Raw genomic sequence first — 17,159 nt, forward strand, 5'->3', positions numbered from 1 at the left:
GGGACGGGGATGGATCCAGAGCACAGATGGCAGAGATGGAGATCCCTCACCCAGGTCCTGCCCAGATCTCACCAGAAACGTGCTATGGGATGACAAGGACAGATTTAGGGATGCTGAAGGTGTTCGAGCCTCTGTTTGCAAAGTTTCAAGGCGCAACAGTCAGCAAATGTCAAGGCAGCAGGTCAGCATCAGTATTGACTTAGAGGATTTCTGAAAACCTGAAAAATCCCCTCAAAAGCCCTCAGACCTCAACCACCATCATCAACCCTGTGACCACCAGCAGCAGGTTTCACTTCCTAGCAGCGGTGGTGATTTGTCACACAAACCTTGTTCATTAGCAGCAGGATGGAGCCCCAACCAGGAGGTTTCATGGTGGGTCCTGAGCAGTTTTTGGCATCAGAAACACCGTCTTCACAGGCATCGCCAGCTATAAAAATGGACCAGAGAAGCAATGAGTACTCATCAGTCTTTGGCATAAAAGCACTTATAAAGCAGGAAGAACACCTCAGCGCAGGTGGCAAGGACAGAGCATCTGCCATCCCAGCCCCATGTCCCCAGAGTCCCCCAGTGCCAGTCCTCATGTCCCCAGGCTCACCACGACCTGTCCCCCTGGCACATCCCATCCTCAGCAGCCCACAACATTGCACCGGGGACATATTTCCCAGTCAGCCCTCATTTACAAGGACCTCAAGGCTTTTGGCAGCTGCTGCACCACAAAGCATTTTCCCAACTTCGATGTGAACGTCTCCATTCCAGGACAGCCCATAAACACCAGCAGTGGTTTCGGCATCAGGGTAAACGCGGGCTGGAAGATGCTGCCTGCCAATTCAGCAGCGCTGCATACAAACGCCTCAGAGGGGTCTGCTGTAAGCACAAAGCCAGCCAAATCCCGCTTATCAGATGGGATCTACCAATATCTCTGCTCACAGCGGTATGACTGCAGGTTTTCTTGTCAGCCGATGATATGAGGCTGAAATGAAGATAAATGAGAGCAGAAAAAAAGAGAAATCCCTCATCAAAACACATCTGAACTCAAGATAAAAAGCAACCCGTCAACAAGGGTTTCTTTTTTTTCTTCTCCCCAAACTTTGGGAACTGGGATGTGGGTGTGAATATCACTTTAAGGATTTATAAAATGACACATGGCCTCACCTGTCAGCATGCCAAAATCTGAATGTCGGTTTTAATTACACCGAATATTTTACTTTCTTATGCAGAGGCATAATCAATTATCTTATTTAAAGGCATTACGATAATGTGTGTGTAAAATGGAGCCATTCCCTGTATTGCATTAGATTCTCTAATTATAGGAGAATGTTTGGAGCTAAAATGTCAGCCTGTCATCTGGCGGGTGTGTAATTCATGATCTGCATTCGTCGACGCGGATGGAACTGACAAAAATTGCATTCATTCTCTTCCACCGCTTTGGCCTCCAATTTGCCTGGTCTGGAGGTGACAAATCCCACCCCATGTCCCTGGAGCACAGAAAGTCTGTCCCGTCCCATCCTGGGTGGATGATGCTGTGGCGAGCTGAGTTTGACAAAGTGCTTTCTGTCAGTGGTTGCTTCTTAGTTAAACCTCGGCGTGCCTGGAGATCAAGTGTGGGAATATATATTGAGCTCTCAGACGGTGTTAGAATGTGGTCACGGCTTCCTTGGGGTCCCACCCAGTGGGAGGAGACCCAGGCACAAGCAGAGCTGGAGGCAGAAGACAAAACCCACCAGGGACCTTTCAAAACACCCTCATTTGAATTACGAATAATGAAAGCCCTCCAACTCTCAGTTATTAAAGCAGAGGGATTAGATAAAAATAGTGTGCTTGTTTCTCAGGAGCTTAGTCCTTTCTCTAAGCGTTACCCAAGTGAGAGCTGCCTGGATGGCTTCACTGCCTGGATGGCTTCACTGCCTGGATTTTGCAGGACAGCTCATGATCATACACCCATGTTGTCACTTCTAGGTGGGCAGCAGGAGGAGAGAAACCACTTTGACACGGAGTGGGGGGAAGGAGGAGCTTGGGTTTTTTGGAAGCTATGAAACTTTCTCAGAAAATGAGGAACACAGTGGAGGGATTGCTGTGACAGCACCAAAATGTGATAGTGATCCCTGCAGGATGAAGGGCAGCAAGAAGCATCACCCTGGAGGTGTCTCCTCAGCAAGGCCACCGTGAAGGGGATGCTCCTGATGAAGGAAACACACCTGGTGGCTTTGCCATTGACCAAAGAGACAACTCACACAGGGGAGTGCCATTGCTGTGTCCAGCTCCAGGCAATGCCGCTCCCTGGGCAGTGACCACCCTGTCACCCCAAAAACAGGCTCTGTAGGACCAGACCCACCACCCTGTGTGATGTGATGCCACTGGCTGTGAGCAGTGCAATCTCCTCATCTGTGACCCAGTTTTCAGACCAGGCCACCTTCTTGATTTTCTGCAGTGACCTGGGTCCATGCAGTGGAGCAGGACCTGGGTCCCCCCCCCCCCCATGCTTTCCACATCACCCCTGCATCCCCATCCCTCCAGCTCCCAGCACCACCTTCCCCTGCATGGGTATCCTAATGCAGGCACCATCCCAAACCTGCCCAGGATCTGCACAATGCCATTAAGGCGCTTATTAAAAAGTGATGCTCCAATTTAACACCTATTAGCCAGCACGGTGCCCTTTAGTGGTGTGGGGGAACCTGCAAATGGAAGCCCCAGCTCCCAGCAGAACCCTAAGTGGCTGAGTTTAATTTTATTGCTCCAATTAGAGGAACACTAAAGCAGCATCAGCACTGCAGATTTATTAACACTCATCCCATCCCCAGACCGCTGCTGGCCAACGCTAGCAGCAAGCACAAGTGGGTGCTTTGCTGGCCATGCCCATGCCATGGTGATGCTCCATCCACCCCAAGGGGAAGATCTGGGGAGCTTCTTAGGAAAGGGACGGCATCAAATAAAGGCGTGTCAGGGGGAACAGAGACTGAACCCATCCCTGGAGGATACTGCAATTTGAGTTTCCTATTTTGGGGGGATGTCGCCAGCTGGCAGGATGTTAAGGCAAAGCAGGGAAGAGTCTCTCTGGGTCCCAGCTCTTCCCTCGGTCTGGAGGAGCAGGGTGAGAGCAGGAGGCAGAGCGGCCGCCTTCGCGCGCAATCTGGAGTTGTTTAAAAAGCGTGTTTGTTCCAGGAGCTTTATAAGCCGTCTTTGCCTAATAAAGCAATTTTTTAGCATCTCGCATCACCCTAATTACTTGTCACAAGAATGAAGACAGCTCTCGCGTGCTGTGCTTCCCGGCCCAGCCGGGGACAGGCACGGCCGGCAACACAGACAGCGGGATGCACGAGCCTGCGGGGAGGATGGAGACAGGGCATAATGCATTCCCACCCCCTCAGCCCCAACATTTGAGGTCATTTCCCCATGCACCTGCTGTTTCCCATTTCCCCATCACAGGTCCCCAACGCAACAGCCCAAACACCTCGGTGAGGGGCCCCTCTCCCTGGGTTGCATTGCCAGTGGGACCCTCGCGGCAGCTTTTGGCTTTACCAGCTGCAGGGATGGGAGCAGCGTTCCAACACCACACTGCTGCTCTGGGACCGCAAATGTCCCCTCCCTGGGACAGAGGGACATCCCCAGCCCTGAGCCACTAACACCTGCTAAGGGGAGCCAGGGGCGAGGAGGACAGTGGAACTGAGCGGGTCCTATTCTGGACCCCCCAGCAGCGCATAACCCCCCATGCAAACCTCCCACAGGGCTGCAGCCAACCCTCCACCAGCTCCTACATGCCCCAAGGAGCAGACGCTGCCCATACTGCTGCCTGCACCGCCAGGCAGGCAAGGCAGCTCCCACTTCACCATCTCCCATCCTTCTCCAGCTGCTGACAAAGCCCAGGCAGGATTTAATTGCTGCAATTTTCTCCCCATCCCCACCGCTGGCTCGTTACCCGGCATGCCCCCCCAGCATGTGCTGTCATTTCCTCACCGTGAACAACGTCTAACAGCTCTTTTCCCTCTCTTCATTCAAAGAAACAAACAAACCAAACATTTCAGGGCATCGTAACCAGCGGAAAATGAGTAGCAAGTGAAAGCAGATCTTAATGAGACCAAACTGTTCCTAATCCAGCCCAGGAACAGCGTTTCTTTCCCCTCCCTTTTGCTGTTCCTGCGGTTTGAGTTGGTAAAAAGCAAATTAGCATGGGGAACACTTCAGCTTTTCCTGAGCAAAGTACAGGTGTAATGGAGAGCTTGTCCCGGGCACCTGTGTCCCCACTTGCTCCCCACTCCCCCCCATCATCCATCCTCTGCGGGCGAATCCCACCTTTATTCCCATGCAAAGCTCTGGAAACTGGGAACTTCTCAAGCTGAACACAGAGAAAACCAAAAAATCTAATTCCAGTTCAATATGGAACGTTTCATTTCATTCTTGCATTACTTAACTTGTTTTTTAAGCTTTTAAAAGACAACGAAGATCAACCACAAAGCCCAAAGCTCCAACATTTGGGAACAAAAAGTCCAAAGTCTGGAGAAGGAAACGATCCGCCTGGATGTGGTCACACGCCCCCCAAGAAATGCCACATCTTTAAGCCAAACCAGGGTGTTTGACTTGAATTCATTAGTACCTTTTGTTCCTCCTGACACTATTTTCTCTGCATTTGTTTACACGAAGAAGATTCCCTTCTTCCCATTCCCCAGCTCTACTCAAATATTAGAGGAACATTATGGGATATTTATAGCTCAGCTGAGCTTGCTAAATGCCTTCTTCTAGGAAAATAGTTCATCAAACTGTCTATTTTGTCTCTTTGTTTAATCTCTCTTGCCCATCTGCTCCCGTTGCTGGAAGCCCAGCACCGCCAGAGTCCGGACAGGCACCCACGGGCACAGCTCAGTTTGGGGACATCTCCTGGGTTTAGTGGGGAGCAGCAAGCGTGAACCCCAGCCATACTGCTGGCCTTGTGGACATCCCTTCAGTGCCATTGCACACCTGCAGCTGGGCTGTGCAGATGAGGGAGTTAAACCAGCCCCCAGACAAGCCGGGGCCAGCTAAGTTGAATGCCCCATTTCTGGGCTGACCCTGGCTGGAGGCCACGTGCCCACCAAAGCCGCTCCATCACTCCCCTCCTCAGCTGGACAGGAGAGAGAAAATATTACAAAAGGCTCGTGGGTTGAGATAAGGGCAGGGAGAGATCACTCAGCAATTACCGTCATGGGCAAAACAGTCTCCACTCGGGGAAAATTAACTCAATTTGTTACTAATCAAATCAGAGTAGGATAATGAGAAATAAAACCAAATCTTAAAAACACCTTCCCCCCACCCCTCTCTTCTTCCTAGGCTCAACCTCACTCCTGATTTCTCTACTTCCTCCCCTCCTTCTTCACCGACCTCTGTGTCTGCAGAGATGTTTCTCTCCCATATTCTCACTCCTCTTTTCTCTGGTGTTTCTGCAGTGTTTTCTCTCCCCCTTCTTAAACATGTTATCCCAGAGGCTCCACCACCATTGCTGATGGGCTCAGCTTTGGCCAGCAGTGGGTCCATCTTGGTGCCAGCTGGCATCAACTCTATCAGACACAGGGGAAGCTTCCAGCAGCTTCTCACAGAAGCCACCCCCGTAGCCCCACCACCTCCAAAACCTTGCCACGCAAACCCAGTACACTGGGGCAGCTCAGATGGGAGTAAAGGGACTTGCAGAGAGTTTTGCCTCACTCCAAGGGAAACCTCAGCCACCTGGAGCAGTGCATCATTTTTCCTCTGGCCAGAACATCTCTACAGGAGGGGAGAGCACCTTTTTTAGCTGTCTGCACCCCTTTAACACACCCTGGGCAATGCTGAAATGGAGCCTCCAGGCTATGTAAGGACACATGCCATCTGCCACTGGCTGCCCAGCCAGGGAAGAACATCTGCCAGAGCAGGGCACTTCACTGCATGGCTCCACTTTCATTGAAAGTCTGGCAAACATGGCAAACTTTGAAGAAAAATCCTTATGCCCACAAGCTGACAGAGACAGCTGTAACATTTGCAAAGTGGGGAGGGGAATGCCTTCAAGAATCCCACAGTGATGCAGAAGGAACAGCCTGATGCAGGAACCCTCCACTTTTTTCCACCATCTTTTATTTGGATAATTTCAGAAAGGTGACAAGAGTGCCAGCCTCCTCCCTGTCCCTTTGCTGTCCCCAGGGCAGCTCCAAAGCCACATCTGTACCAGCACATCTGGCTGGTGCCCCTCAGAGCAAAAGCTTTGCTCACCACCAGAGGACACAGCTCCAAAGCATCCCGTTAATCCTGCTGCATCTCCACCTACAACTGCATGGCCACAAGCTCCTCTGCTCCTCTTTCTCTTAATACATAGGAGGGAAATATCTGAGATCACTGCGGTTTTGTTGTCAGATTTGGCAGCCTTTTCATATTTGCTTGGATTGAGATATAAATTGAATTTGGTTTTCTCCCGCTGACTCAGTTATTTGTTATAGGAATAAGCATGTGGTAATGGATTAGACAGGGGGAAGAGATTTCTCTTTCAGGCGTGTGCACAAGGTGGGATTTGCCATGCCCTGTCCTGTGTTTTCCTGGTGTGGCTTTGCATCACTGATGACTTTGCAAACTCCTTCCCCTCACTGTCCAACCACAGTTGGACATGGGATTTTTTTTTTTCATGGCAGACTTGTCCTTCTGTCCCCAAACTCTGCAATGTTTTAGTGCAGAGGAAATTTAACCAACAGTGAAATCATTTTCTAAATCTGCTCCCCACCCATATCCTTCCCCCTCCATCAGTCCCCATCAGTCACTTTGCTGGAAGCAGCACAAAGCATTTCTGGGGCTCTTCAGCTGTGCCTGCCTCCATCTCCTTACCCAAAAATCTGTCAGGCTCCATTCATCCTTCCATCTTCCATTTGTGCAGACCAGGAGCAGTACATGATGCTTTTTACAGCTTGGCTGCATCCTTCCCTGCTTGCAGGGGGAGCACGCTGCAAGACTGGGGCCAGGGAGGAGGGCAGCAGCATTACCCCCTGGACCCACCACCAGCCCCGGCATTTCTACCCTCCCTATCCCAGCACTGCTGCTCTATCAGGGGTCTGGCACCCCTGAGCTTCCCTCAAGCAGAGCCCCCCCAAATCCCCAGACACACCACAGGCAGCAGAGCCCAGCTCTGGCTCCCCAGCGTCCCTCCTCCATGGCACCTGGGCGGAGTTTTCATAGAAAACCCATAAAAAAACCTGTCCCCAGCACTCAATGGGGGCTGCGGGTCCTTGCAGCATCCCTAAAGCCACAGCACACTCTGCAGGCGCTCGCACCACTGCGCCAACCCCAAACTGTCCACCGGGCCCATCCCCACAAGTGGCACCAGCCCCAAGCTCTGTCCACTCCATGTGTCCCCAGAGATGGTGGCCCTGGGCTGCAGAGGGGTTTGTGCCCACAGCCTTGCTCAACTGAGAGGCCACATCCACAGACACCATCAGGCAAGCAAAGGCATCAAATACAGCCCATCACATCATCCCCCCACCTGTCCCCACAGCTCTACCTCCCCACTGCACCCCCCTTTGCTGCCTGTAGCCCCCCACATGTGGGGTTCAACAGCATCCACATAGCTTTGCCCCTTCAGATGCTCACCCAGCTGCAGGGCTCCAGCACAGCACAGCAATAGCCCTGCTAATTGTATCAGCATAAACATGGTTTATAGCACTGCCGCTGCTGTGTGTCAGCTTTTCTAAATCACCCCACACAGTGGGCTCCATCCCTCACCAGGGCACCCGCCCCTCTCCCAGCTCTCTCCTGAGGCTGGGGGTGGTGGGAGATCCCCTCAGCAGCACACAGCACCAAAGGAGTTTGCAAAGGGCTGTCTGACAGGGATGGGGCAGGCTGGAGACACCAAGAGCAGCCTCCAACAAGGAAACCTCCACACCAGCTGGAGAGCAGGTCAGCCCCTCCACACCCCTAGGGTACACCCTGCAGGGAGACAGTCAGAAAAAAAAAAAAAAAAAAAAAAAACCAAGCCCCTAAGAGAAAAAAAGCTACACAGCTCAATCAAGAGAAAAACCAAGCAAGCGCAAGCACAACCCCAACCCCCTTATCAGCCCAGCTGCTATCCCCCAGAGCTTTTTCTACCCTGCCCAGCTCTCCCAGAACATACCCAATACCTGCTCCCAGCCCCTTAGATCAAACACCCCATTTAATGAGCCCACATCAAGCTGGATATGAAGCAGCTGTGGTTCCTGACCTCCTCACCAGACCCCAAAAAGTCCTCACATCAGTGGTTTCACCTGCAGAAACCATCTGGCCTCAGCTCCTGGGCATATCCCTGTCCCAGTGCCCCACACCTCAGTGCAGGGAAGGAGGCCAGAACTTGCCAGAAAGCAGCAGCATTTCTGAGCAGAGCTCTTGCAGAATCCCCATCTTTTCCCGCACGATGCGCAGCAGAAGCATCCGCAGCCTTCCCACCTTGGAGGAGTCGCGAGGCAGACGGAGTCTCTCGGCAATGAAGCACTGCAGCACGGGCTGCCAGGAGCCGGCTGGGATGCTCCTAAAGAGCATTCAGCAAGCCTCAATAGTGTGAATCCACTGCCAAAGCCCATGCAGCGGCAAAGCTCTTGGCTTTGGTTCCTGTCGGGGAGGCTGACGGCCAGGAGAGCTGCTGCAGGGTGTCCCAGGGCTGGACCCATCTCATTGATGGCTGCTGTGGGGTGACTCTTGACCTCTGAGGAGGCTGACCCCCAAAAAGTGTGTGGGTGTTCCCTGGAGACCATGAGGATGATGGGGCCCTGAGGAGCTGGGGAAATCTGGCACCAGCAAGTCCACATGCAGCCAAGGGGGACGCGGGGGACGCCAGCTCACTGCCTGCAGGGTCTGAGCCTTCAGAGATGTGCGCGTGGGGGATAAAACCAACTTCTCCATCTGCAGTTGCTGTTGGAGGTGGTGGGTCCCCTGCTGTGTCCTCCCTGCGGGGAGATGCTCAGCATCCCTCCCAGGGGTACCCCCATGCTGCCCCCATTGCAGCTACATCGCACCCAAAATCAGTCCCAGATGTGGAAAACTAAACAGCTAAAGCCACACATTTCAGTCCCTGAGCGATTTTGTTGCTCAAGCTGCCGGGCTGCCCCGGAGCCTCTCTGCTGGCCCTGGCCACCACCCGTGTCTCAGCTGGGCTGAGCCTCCGTGCAAGCACGCGTGTCTCTCACAGGTATTTAAAAACAGAAGTAATAACAACCTCTCTTTCCTGCCTGGTTGGAGAAATAGCTGGAGAAATAGGGGTTTAATTTGTTGTGTAGCTGTGTGAAGAATGGCAAACTAAGTCAATAAGTCAAAGCCATGAGCCTTAGAGGGAGACCGGGGAGGGCAGGAGCAATGTCCCCATCGCAACCAGCCAGTTCCTGCAGGGAGACCCACCTCTGCCTCCAGCCTCAGCGAAGATTCCCAGGCCAGGCCCAAGGAGCTTCTCTTTTGGTGAAATTATTGTGTGTCCCAGCAGAAAAGCTGGGGCAAATCAATGTTTTCTGTTTTGCCAAACAATATGTGCCCGCTTTAGCAGGGCAGCTGGATCTCAAGTGAGATGCTGCTGGCCCCAGCTATGGGGCTCTCTCCTCTGCACTGAGACCTGTGTCTCCAGTATCCCCCCAGCACTGGGGAAAGGCAGGGAGGTGACCAGAGGATGGCTCTTTATTCCCGTACACTCAAACTCAGTGGCAATGAAGATGCTGGCTCCTGAATATGGATTTCAGAGTCTTATCTCCAAGCGCACTGGGCTTGTACCCCTGGGGAGACCACCTGCATCTCCTACTGCCTGTATCTCCTGTGTCTCTGTCCCAGCTGCAGTGCCAGGACCTGCTCGCTTCACACCCAGTCCCTCTGGCCAGCCTTGCCAGTGAGCAACTGGCCAGGGCATGCACCACCTCAGCAAGCTCGTGCCTGATCCAAAACACCCTGCCAATTAGTGGCTATCCGTAGCAACATTTAAAACGGCATAAAAGGGGTCTTTATGTGGAATCGCTGCCACGCTCCAGGAGAGGCTTCAGCACTCCTCATCCCCAAGAGTGGGGCAGGGGACAAGGACCCTGTGATGGCAGCCAGGATGCTCACCAGCAGTTATAGCTCTCAGAAACATCCTTACAGCCCTGCTTTCTGCTGGACCTTGTTAAGGGTGAGACAAACAAGGTGGAGCATAAAGACAGAGACTTGACCTAGCCTTTGGCACAGGCTGTTTCAGCCTGTTAAAGCGCAAAGGGCTGATGAAAAATGCTGCACACACACGTACGGGCACGCAGACTGTGCCAGCAGATCCTCACCCCTTTCTCCATTCCTCTTCCCCCCCAGGCACCGTCATGCAGCCCTGTTGATGACTCTGGACCGTATTGCACAGCACCACTCAATTTAACACACGGCTCCATCACACCCATAGTGTCCAGGCTGGGCTTCCCAGATATGCCTCCTTAACCCCAGTTGCTTTCCCAGCAAGGGGAAGGGTCAGTGCTGGGCTGCTGATGGAGCTGGAGCCAGGGGAGGCTGCTGGGATCCACCTAGAGCCATGCTGGGAGATGCTGGAGGTGCCAAAGCTTTTTCCCAGCAAGCCAAGGCAAAGCCATGGCATGCTTGTCTTTCTTCCCCCATGGCAGCTCTCGGGGTCCCGTTTGGGTGTCATTATAGGTAATTCCCTGCTTGACGTCTTGTCAGAGGTGGGGGAGGGAGGCACCATTTCAAGAAAAGACAAAAGGGCTCTTTCTTCATCAGCACTAACCTCAGGCAGCTCTCGAGAAAAATTCTGGGCAATTAGTGGAGCATAAGAAGATTTATAATTGAAATCTAGTTTGTAGCACTACAGGCAGCTCCCTCGAAAGACATTTCTCAGAGACCAAAAAAAAAAAGGGAGAAAAGAATAGCGAGAGACAGAAGGGGAGAGAGAACTAGTTAAAGAATTTTAAAATCTCGCCAAAAAGCCAAAAACTCCATTTAGTTTAACATTGCATGATAGCTTTCATAATTCAGAACAAAGTGCAAAGCTCTTTAATGAGGCCATTAATGACCCTTTAATTTACTCCACCAGGGCTGAATTCATAAAACATTTATGTTCCATTTACACAGGATTTTCCTGAGACTCTTCGGGGCAAGTCACCATCACAGAGCAGGTGGCATGAAACAGAGGGCTCTTCTCTTCTGTTCCCTCTCTTCTTCACTCTGGCGCTGAAGCTCCACGTGTGTCTTTTAATTCTGCTGGAGAAGCCAGAGGGACCCAGGAGGGAGAAGAGCCACTTTTGACCCTTCTGCATGGTAAATAGATGCAGAGCACTCTCTCATATTTCTGCTCTAGGAACAATGAAACCCTTTTTAAGATCTAGCTGGGGCATCGACAGCCAGCCTTAAAAACCATTTTAAAAAAAAAAATCATTACAGCCCAGCTCCAGTTCATTACTTCCTAGCCCGCTGGGAGAGGTCTCGCTTGTGGTATCAGATTTGCTCTTGGGGTAGCACTGTTAATCTTGGAGTATCTGAGGGAGATATGTGCCCCCAGCTTCCCAGGCTGCTTCCCCCTGCTTTGGGTGATGATGGAGAGAAGGATGGGGGGAGGCTCGAAGGATGCAGGGCTGTAGGTGGGTGCTGAGGCTGGCGATGCTGACTGCTTTGCGTGCTGGGGAGGGTGGTTTGGACTGGGAGCTGCCACCAGGCTGAGCAGAGGTACCCCCCGGGCTGCTGGCAGAGGTAGCAGCTGAGATCATCTCTTGGCATCTCAGTATCTCCTATCCCTGAAGAGGTGGGAAGCTCAGAGCGTTGTCAAGGTGCACGTGAGACAGCACCCTGGGGTGAGAGTGGGTCTGGTTCACAGCCCCCATCCAGCACTCTGGGAAAGTCACAGCTGAGCTGCACGTGACGGGCCAGTCTGCTTGTCCCTAACCCAAACTAAGCTCTTTGTCTCACAACATTTTTCCCCTCTGTTACACATTGCAAACAGTGAGAGACACCCAGGAATGTATAATTGCTTGTATTGGCCAAAATATCTTTTTTAAAAAAAAAAACAAACAACACCTCTTCCTAGTTTACTTCAAAGACCTCATTCTCATTTCTTCACAAAATATGTCAGCTTCTAAGCATCTTCAGATAAAAAGAGCCATTAATCATCACAACTGGGTTCACAGCACCTCAAGTTTGCTTTTACCAGCCTTCTCATCTGCTTTCTCAGCCTCAGGACTGTTAAGCACTTCTGGTCTGCTTGTGGCTTTGACCTAAGGAGGGTTTCTTACACCAGCAGACACAACATTCATGGCAAACTCAGGAAGACAGAGGTGCCAGCCCACAAGAATCAGTCCTCCAAAAGCCTCTGCAGAGACATGCGGGGAAGATGCTCTTAGGCTACCAGCAAAGGAAAAAATTGGAGCCCATTGGAGAGCACATCAACAGCCAACATTTCTAATACCTACAAATGACAGTAACAGTCCGTGCCTGAAGGGCTGTGGAGCTGGGTCTCCCTGCAGCATGTGTCAGGTAAGGCGTGGGGACAGAGCCTGAGAGGAAGCTTGATTTTACGTATTGTTTGCCCTCTCCCCCTCAAATCCAGGTTGGGTTGTCATTCTCATTTCCTTCTTCACCCCTGATTTTGCTGACGCAGGTTAGAAACCCAATGGACCATCGAGGTACTGACACTGCTTGCGTCTGCATGGTCCATGAGTCATCCTCCTCGTTTCACAGCTAACGGGGCTGCTGATGCCCTCAGAAAGGACACATCAGCAGGAGCATCAATATATTTGAAACCATGTCAGCACTCAGCAGCTGCGGGATGTGCACACACTGGTTTGTTGTTGTAGGGTCTCTTGTGTGCACTGGGTTCTACGCACTGGGTCTGTGGTTGTAGGGTCAGTTTTTACTCCAGAGGAAGAATCAGAGAGGAAGATTGCTTGACCTGCCTGGTTCATTCGTGCAGAACTGCTTTGCAGCGTAGAGTCGAGTTTGTCAGAACACTTACATCACAAAGAAATTATGGCCAAAAGAAATTTCATGGACAAGAAACAAAAAATAAAACCCCCACAAATACACACTCCAATGGAGAGAAAAAAACAGACACATTTTTCAAATATTCCATCTGATTTTGGAATCTCACACTCAAAAGTGATCTAAGCACTAAAAGCACCAGGACCATGACAGGATAAACAGGGAACTGGCCCCAGTTCAAATCAGAAATGCAAGTGGTGTTGCAGGAGATCAGTGAATGGGAGGGGAAGGAACATGCAACAAGAAAAGGAGGAGAAATAGAAGTGGCTGCCCATGGGACCAGAAGGTTGCCCACTCTGCCTGCCACAGAGGGATGCTCTCCATCCTAGTGTGGAGCTGGGATGCTCCTAGGTGGATGCATCTAGCCTTTGTGGACCACAGAGGCAGGAGAAGCTAAATTTCCTTGCTGAAATCACTCACAACAGAAAGGCAGGAGGTCCAAAAGCAACAGTACTAAGGGGAGTCCACAGATGGAGCTGGCTTCCCCCAGGGCTGGGATCATTTCTCGGATGCTGTCCTGGAAGGTGACAGTTGACTGACACAGAGCAGGGAAAGGAGCCTGGTCTGAGCAGGACAGGGACCTCCCATGGTCACACAGAGCTGACTGCAGACCTGGATGCTCCAAGGGATCTCACTCCCTTTGGCTCCTGCAGCCAACAGCTCTGGGTAGCTCAAGGAACAAGTTGCCTCAGCTCCATTGTTATTTGATTTCCAGAAACATCAACGCAGGGATCCCATCCAAACTGGACCCCGGATTGTTTACTAAGTACAGGCTGCCATTTAGTTAGAAACACATGGGCTCTTATTATTACATTTCCCTGGAAAAAAAAACAATGGTTTAAATTAAAAGGGGAAAATATTTGGTAAAGATCAAAACTTGCACTCACACACACAGAGGCTCTGACGTTTCATAACCACCCCATTCCCTGCTCCTCCATCCCAGTTTCCTGCTCAGCACATCTCTACTTACAAAGAGCATCTCCAGGGAAGCCTACAGCTACAGTTTGCTTAGGTTACCCATGTTGACCATGTGGCCAAGACTTGCTGCCTATGAAGTGCAGGCAGGCTCTTGAAGCTGCCTACGTTTGCACCAATTTCTTAACATTTCCAAGTAGCTCACATACCTCCAGGGCTCCAAGAGCCAGGACCTTGCACCTACTGCCCTTGAGGGCACACAAGACTTGAAGCCAACAGACACACCGCCTTTACAAGGATCTTTTTGTACTCTAGCTAAAACCAGAAATACACAGTTCCAGCCACACTGAAAGACCCCTGCACATATTTCCATGAGTGACCTGAGCACCGCTGAGCAGTCCAAGATCTCTCTCCCCCACTATAACTGAGTGTACAGACACCTGAGGATCCTCATGCATCCACCTTCCTTCTGCTGCTTTAGAACCCTCAGGAGAGGGCAGCTGAAACATTTGAAGGCTCAACTTGATCACTTAGATGGGCCCCAGGATGTGGGCCAACGCTCACAAGGTGTCTGTCCTACTGGTGGTGTTGATGTTGTCTGAAAATCAAGATGGTTTCACAGACAAACCACAAGCTACACACAAGGGAGGATGACAAGACCAGTGGGAAAGCCCTGTTTTCCCTAGTGCAGCTGCTGGATCTTATAATCAAGACTATCAGATACACCGATGTCATACTAGTAATGGTATAATTCTATATCAGCCTGATGGCACAATGGGTTTACAAAAGGAGCAGTATATGCAGAAATACGCATTCAGGCTTGCTAATCCCTCATAAACCTGTAATCCTGATTCTTTCTTTTCTCAATAATAAGTGCAGTTCTATTAAGACCCTACATTCAGGCTTGCTAATCCCTCATAAGCCTGTAATCCTGATTCTTTCTTTTCCCAATAATAAGTGCAGTTCTATTAAGACCCTATCACTAGCTGCATGCTAAATTCCCCTCTTCCTGCCTGGAATCAGCTGTGTATTCTACACATCGTGGGGTGGGGGGGCACATCATCCCTGCCAGCCCCCTGCCCCTTGTAATTGCTGTGTATTCCACACATCATGGGGTGGGGGGGCACACCATCCCTGCCAGCCCCCTGCCCCTTGTAATGACACCTGCGATGATGCACGCTTGAAAATTCCACCCTGGGGCTTCTTCCTCACCTGTAACAGGGGAAGCACATGGCAGCAGCCACTGCTTCACTACTGCTTCCTTTCTGGAGGTTCTGAGGATGCCTTCTAGAGGACATTTCTGCATCAAAATGAAACGTTTACTCACAGGCACACATATATGCAAGGGGATACCTGTCGGTTTTTGACAGTCTCCTCCAGCCAGCCCTGGCAGTTTTTTATCCTCTTCTTGCTGGCTGTGTCCCAGCACTGCCAAATCCCCACCTCCACCAGCATCCCCAGCCACCGACAGCTACTTCCAGGGAGTCTTGGTATCAACCAGCATTTGATAACCATTCCCCAACTACTGCATACATACAATGTGGAAATTAGCCTTCCAGGAATGACAAAGTAATAGTCACTAATTACACAATTAATTTATTCTTTGGCACTAATAAAAAAATGAATTTGTGTTGCAAAGGAAGGGGAAAAAAAGAAAATCTAAGGATTTGTTTAATTAAAACTACAATGTATTGAAAAACCAAGTAATTTTAATGATACAGACAATGCTGCGATTGTATAATTAGTAATTAATTACCTATAGAAATGACACTTTCCTTTCTTTAAAGCAATTAATTTTTCTTCTTCTTGTTTTTCCTTTTTTTCTTGCGTGTTACTGTCACAAATCACGGGAGCAAATTGCAGCGTGGCACATCAGCCACCCCACCTGGCTCTCGGTGCAATTCCTTACCTGAGGGCAGAGGTGCTGCATCCTCACCTCTCGCATCCCGATTCCCACCGAGGAGCAACCGCAGACCTCACTCCCCAGCCTCCCTCTGCCCAAATAGTTGCATTCTGGACCGAGAGCCGAGCAAAAGTGGGCAGCAGTGCAAATTGTGACTCCAGCCATGAAGAGCCACTGGGACAGAGCTGACAGGCAGAACAGTTACAGCTTCTGTAGAGAGAGTCAAGGAGCAGGCTGTTAACCCACTGCTATATATATATTATGCTTATATGTCCTGATGTTAACCAAAGTTTTATATATATATTTTAAGTATTCATGTATTCACAGCTATAAAGGCCTTTTCTCTACTTGAGCTAAGTTGTATAATCGTGACCTATTGTCCCAGAAGGCTTTTTATTCATGTTAAATGGGTACTGAGATTATAGTGCTCCTTGGTAGTAGGTGTAGCAGCATTCTGGAGGAGACAGGAGAAGACGAATGGTCCTACTGAGGCTCAGCAAAGAAACCGAAAACATGAGGACCAAGCAGCTCTGCAGCACAGCTGGCTTCACATCTGAAAAATCAGCTGGAGGGCTGGCTCACTCTTGGGAGGACAGGGTGTCACCCAACCTCGTGCACTCCCCAGGGAGGTGCTAACTGTACCCATGGAGCAGGGTGACCATTGCTCAGCACACAGCCTTCGCACACTCACATGTCCCCAGTTCTGGTGGCTCCAACTTCCTGTGGTGGTCCCCCACCGCTCATTGGTCCTAGCTGTTGCCCAAACTATAAGTCAGGGAGAGTGAGCCAGTCTGGCCTCTGCGATGCCGCTGGCAGTGACCCTTCACAAGCACTCCATGCTGCACCTCCAACATGCTCTGCTGCCCTGACCTGCTCCTTGGGGACAGCACACCCGCTCACATTGACCCCCACAAACAGCACAATTTGTCACTGGTCCCTGGTACCCACCACAGGAGCCTCCAGCCCCATCACAGAGCCCAGATGCTCCCAATTAATATTCAAGGAGAAACAACCTTCTTGGAAAAAGCTCTGCACCAGCATCCTGCAAGGAGCTCCTGTATCCTTGTCCCTCCCTGCCCAGCCAGGAAACCATTGCAAATTCTGTCAGTGAGATTAGCAGGCTCCCTGCTCAGATCTTAACCTTTATCTCAGGCTTGGGGACCTCTCTGGCTGCTGGCTTTGAGTCTCATGGTCACACAGGCACAAGCAGTGAGATCTTCCCAGTCCATCCATTAATTTCCAGCATACACCAGGGAAAGCCCCGAGTTCCTCAGAGATGTGTTACCTCTGCTCTGTCTCGGGAAGAAATCAGGACAAGGCTGGTCTGGGCGCTGGTGCCAGGATGTACAGTGGTGACCAGGGATGCTGGTGTCCCCTCACTGGCCCTGTCACTCTGGTTGCTCCGATG

The sequence above is a fragment of the Pterocles gutturalis genome, unplaced genomic scaffold, assembly GCF_000699245.1.
Source record: "Pterocles gutturalis isolate BGI_N339 unplaced genomic scaffold, ASM69924v1 scaffold25099, whole genome shotgun sequence".
NCBI classification, from domain to species: Eukaryota; Metazoa; Chordata; class Aves; order Pterocliformes; family Pteroclidae; genus Pterocles; species Pterocles gutturalis.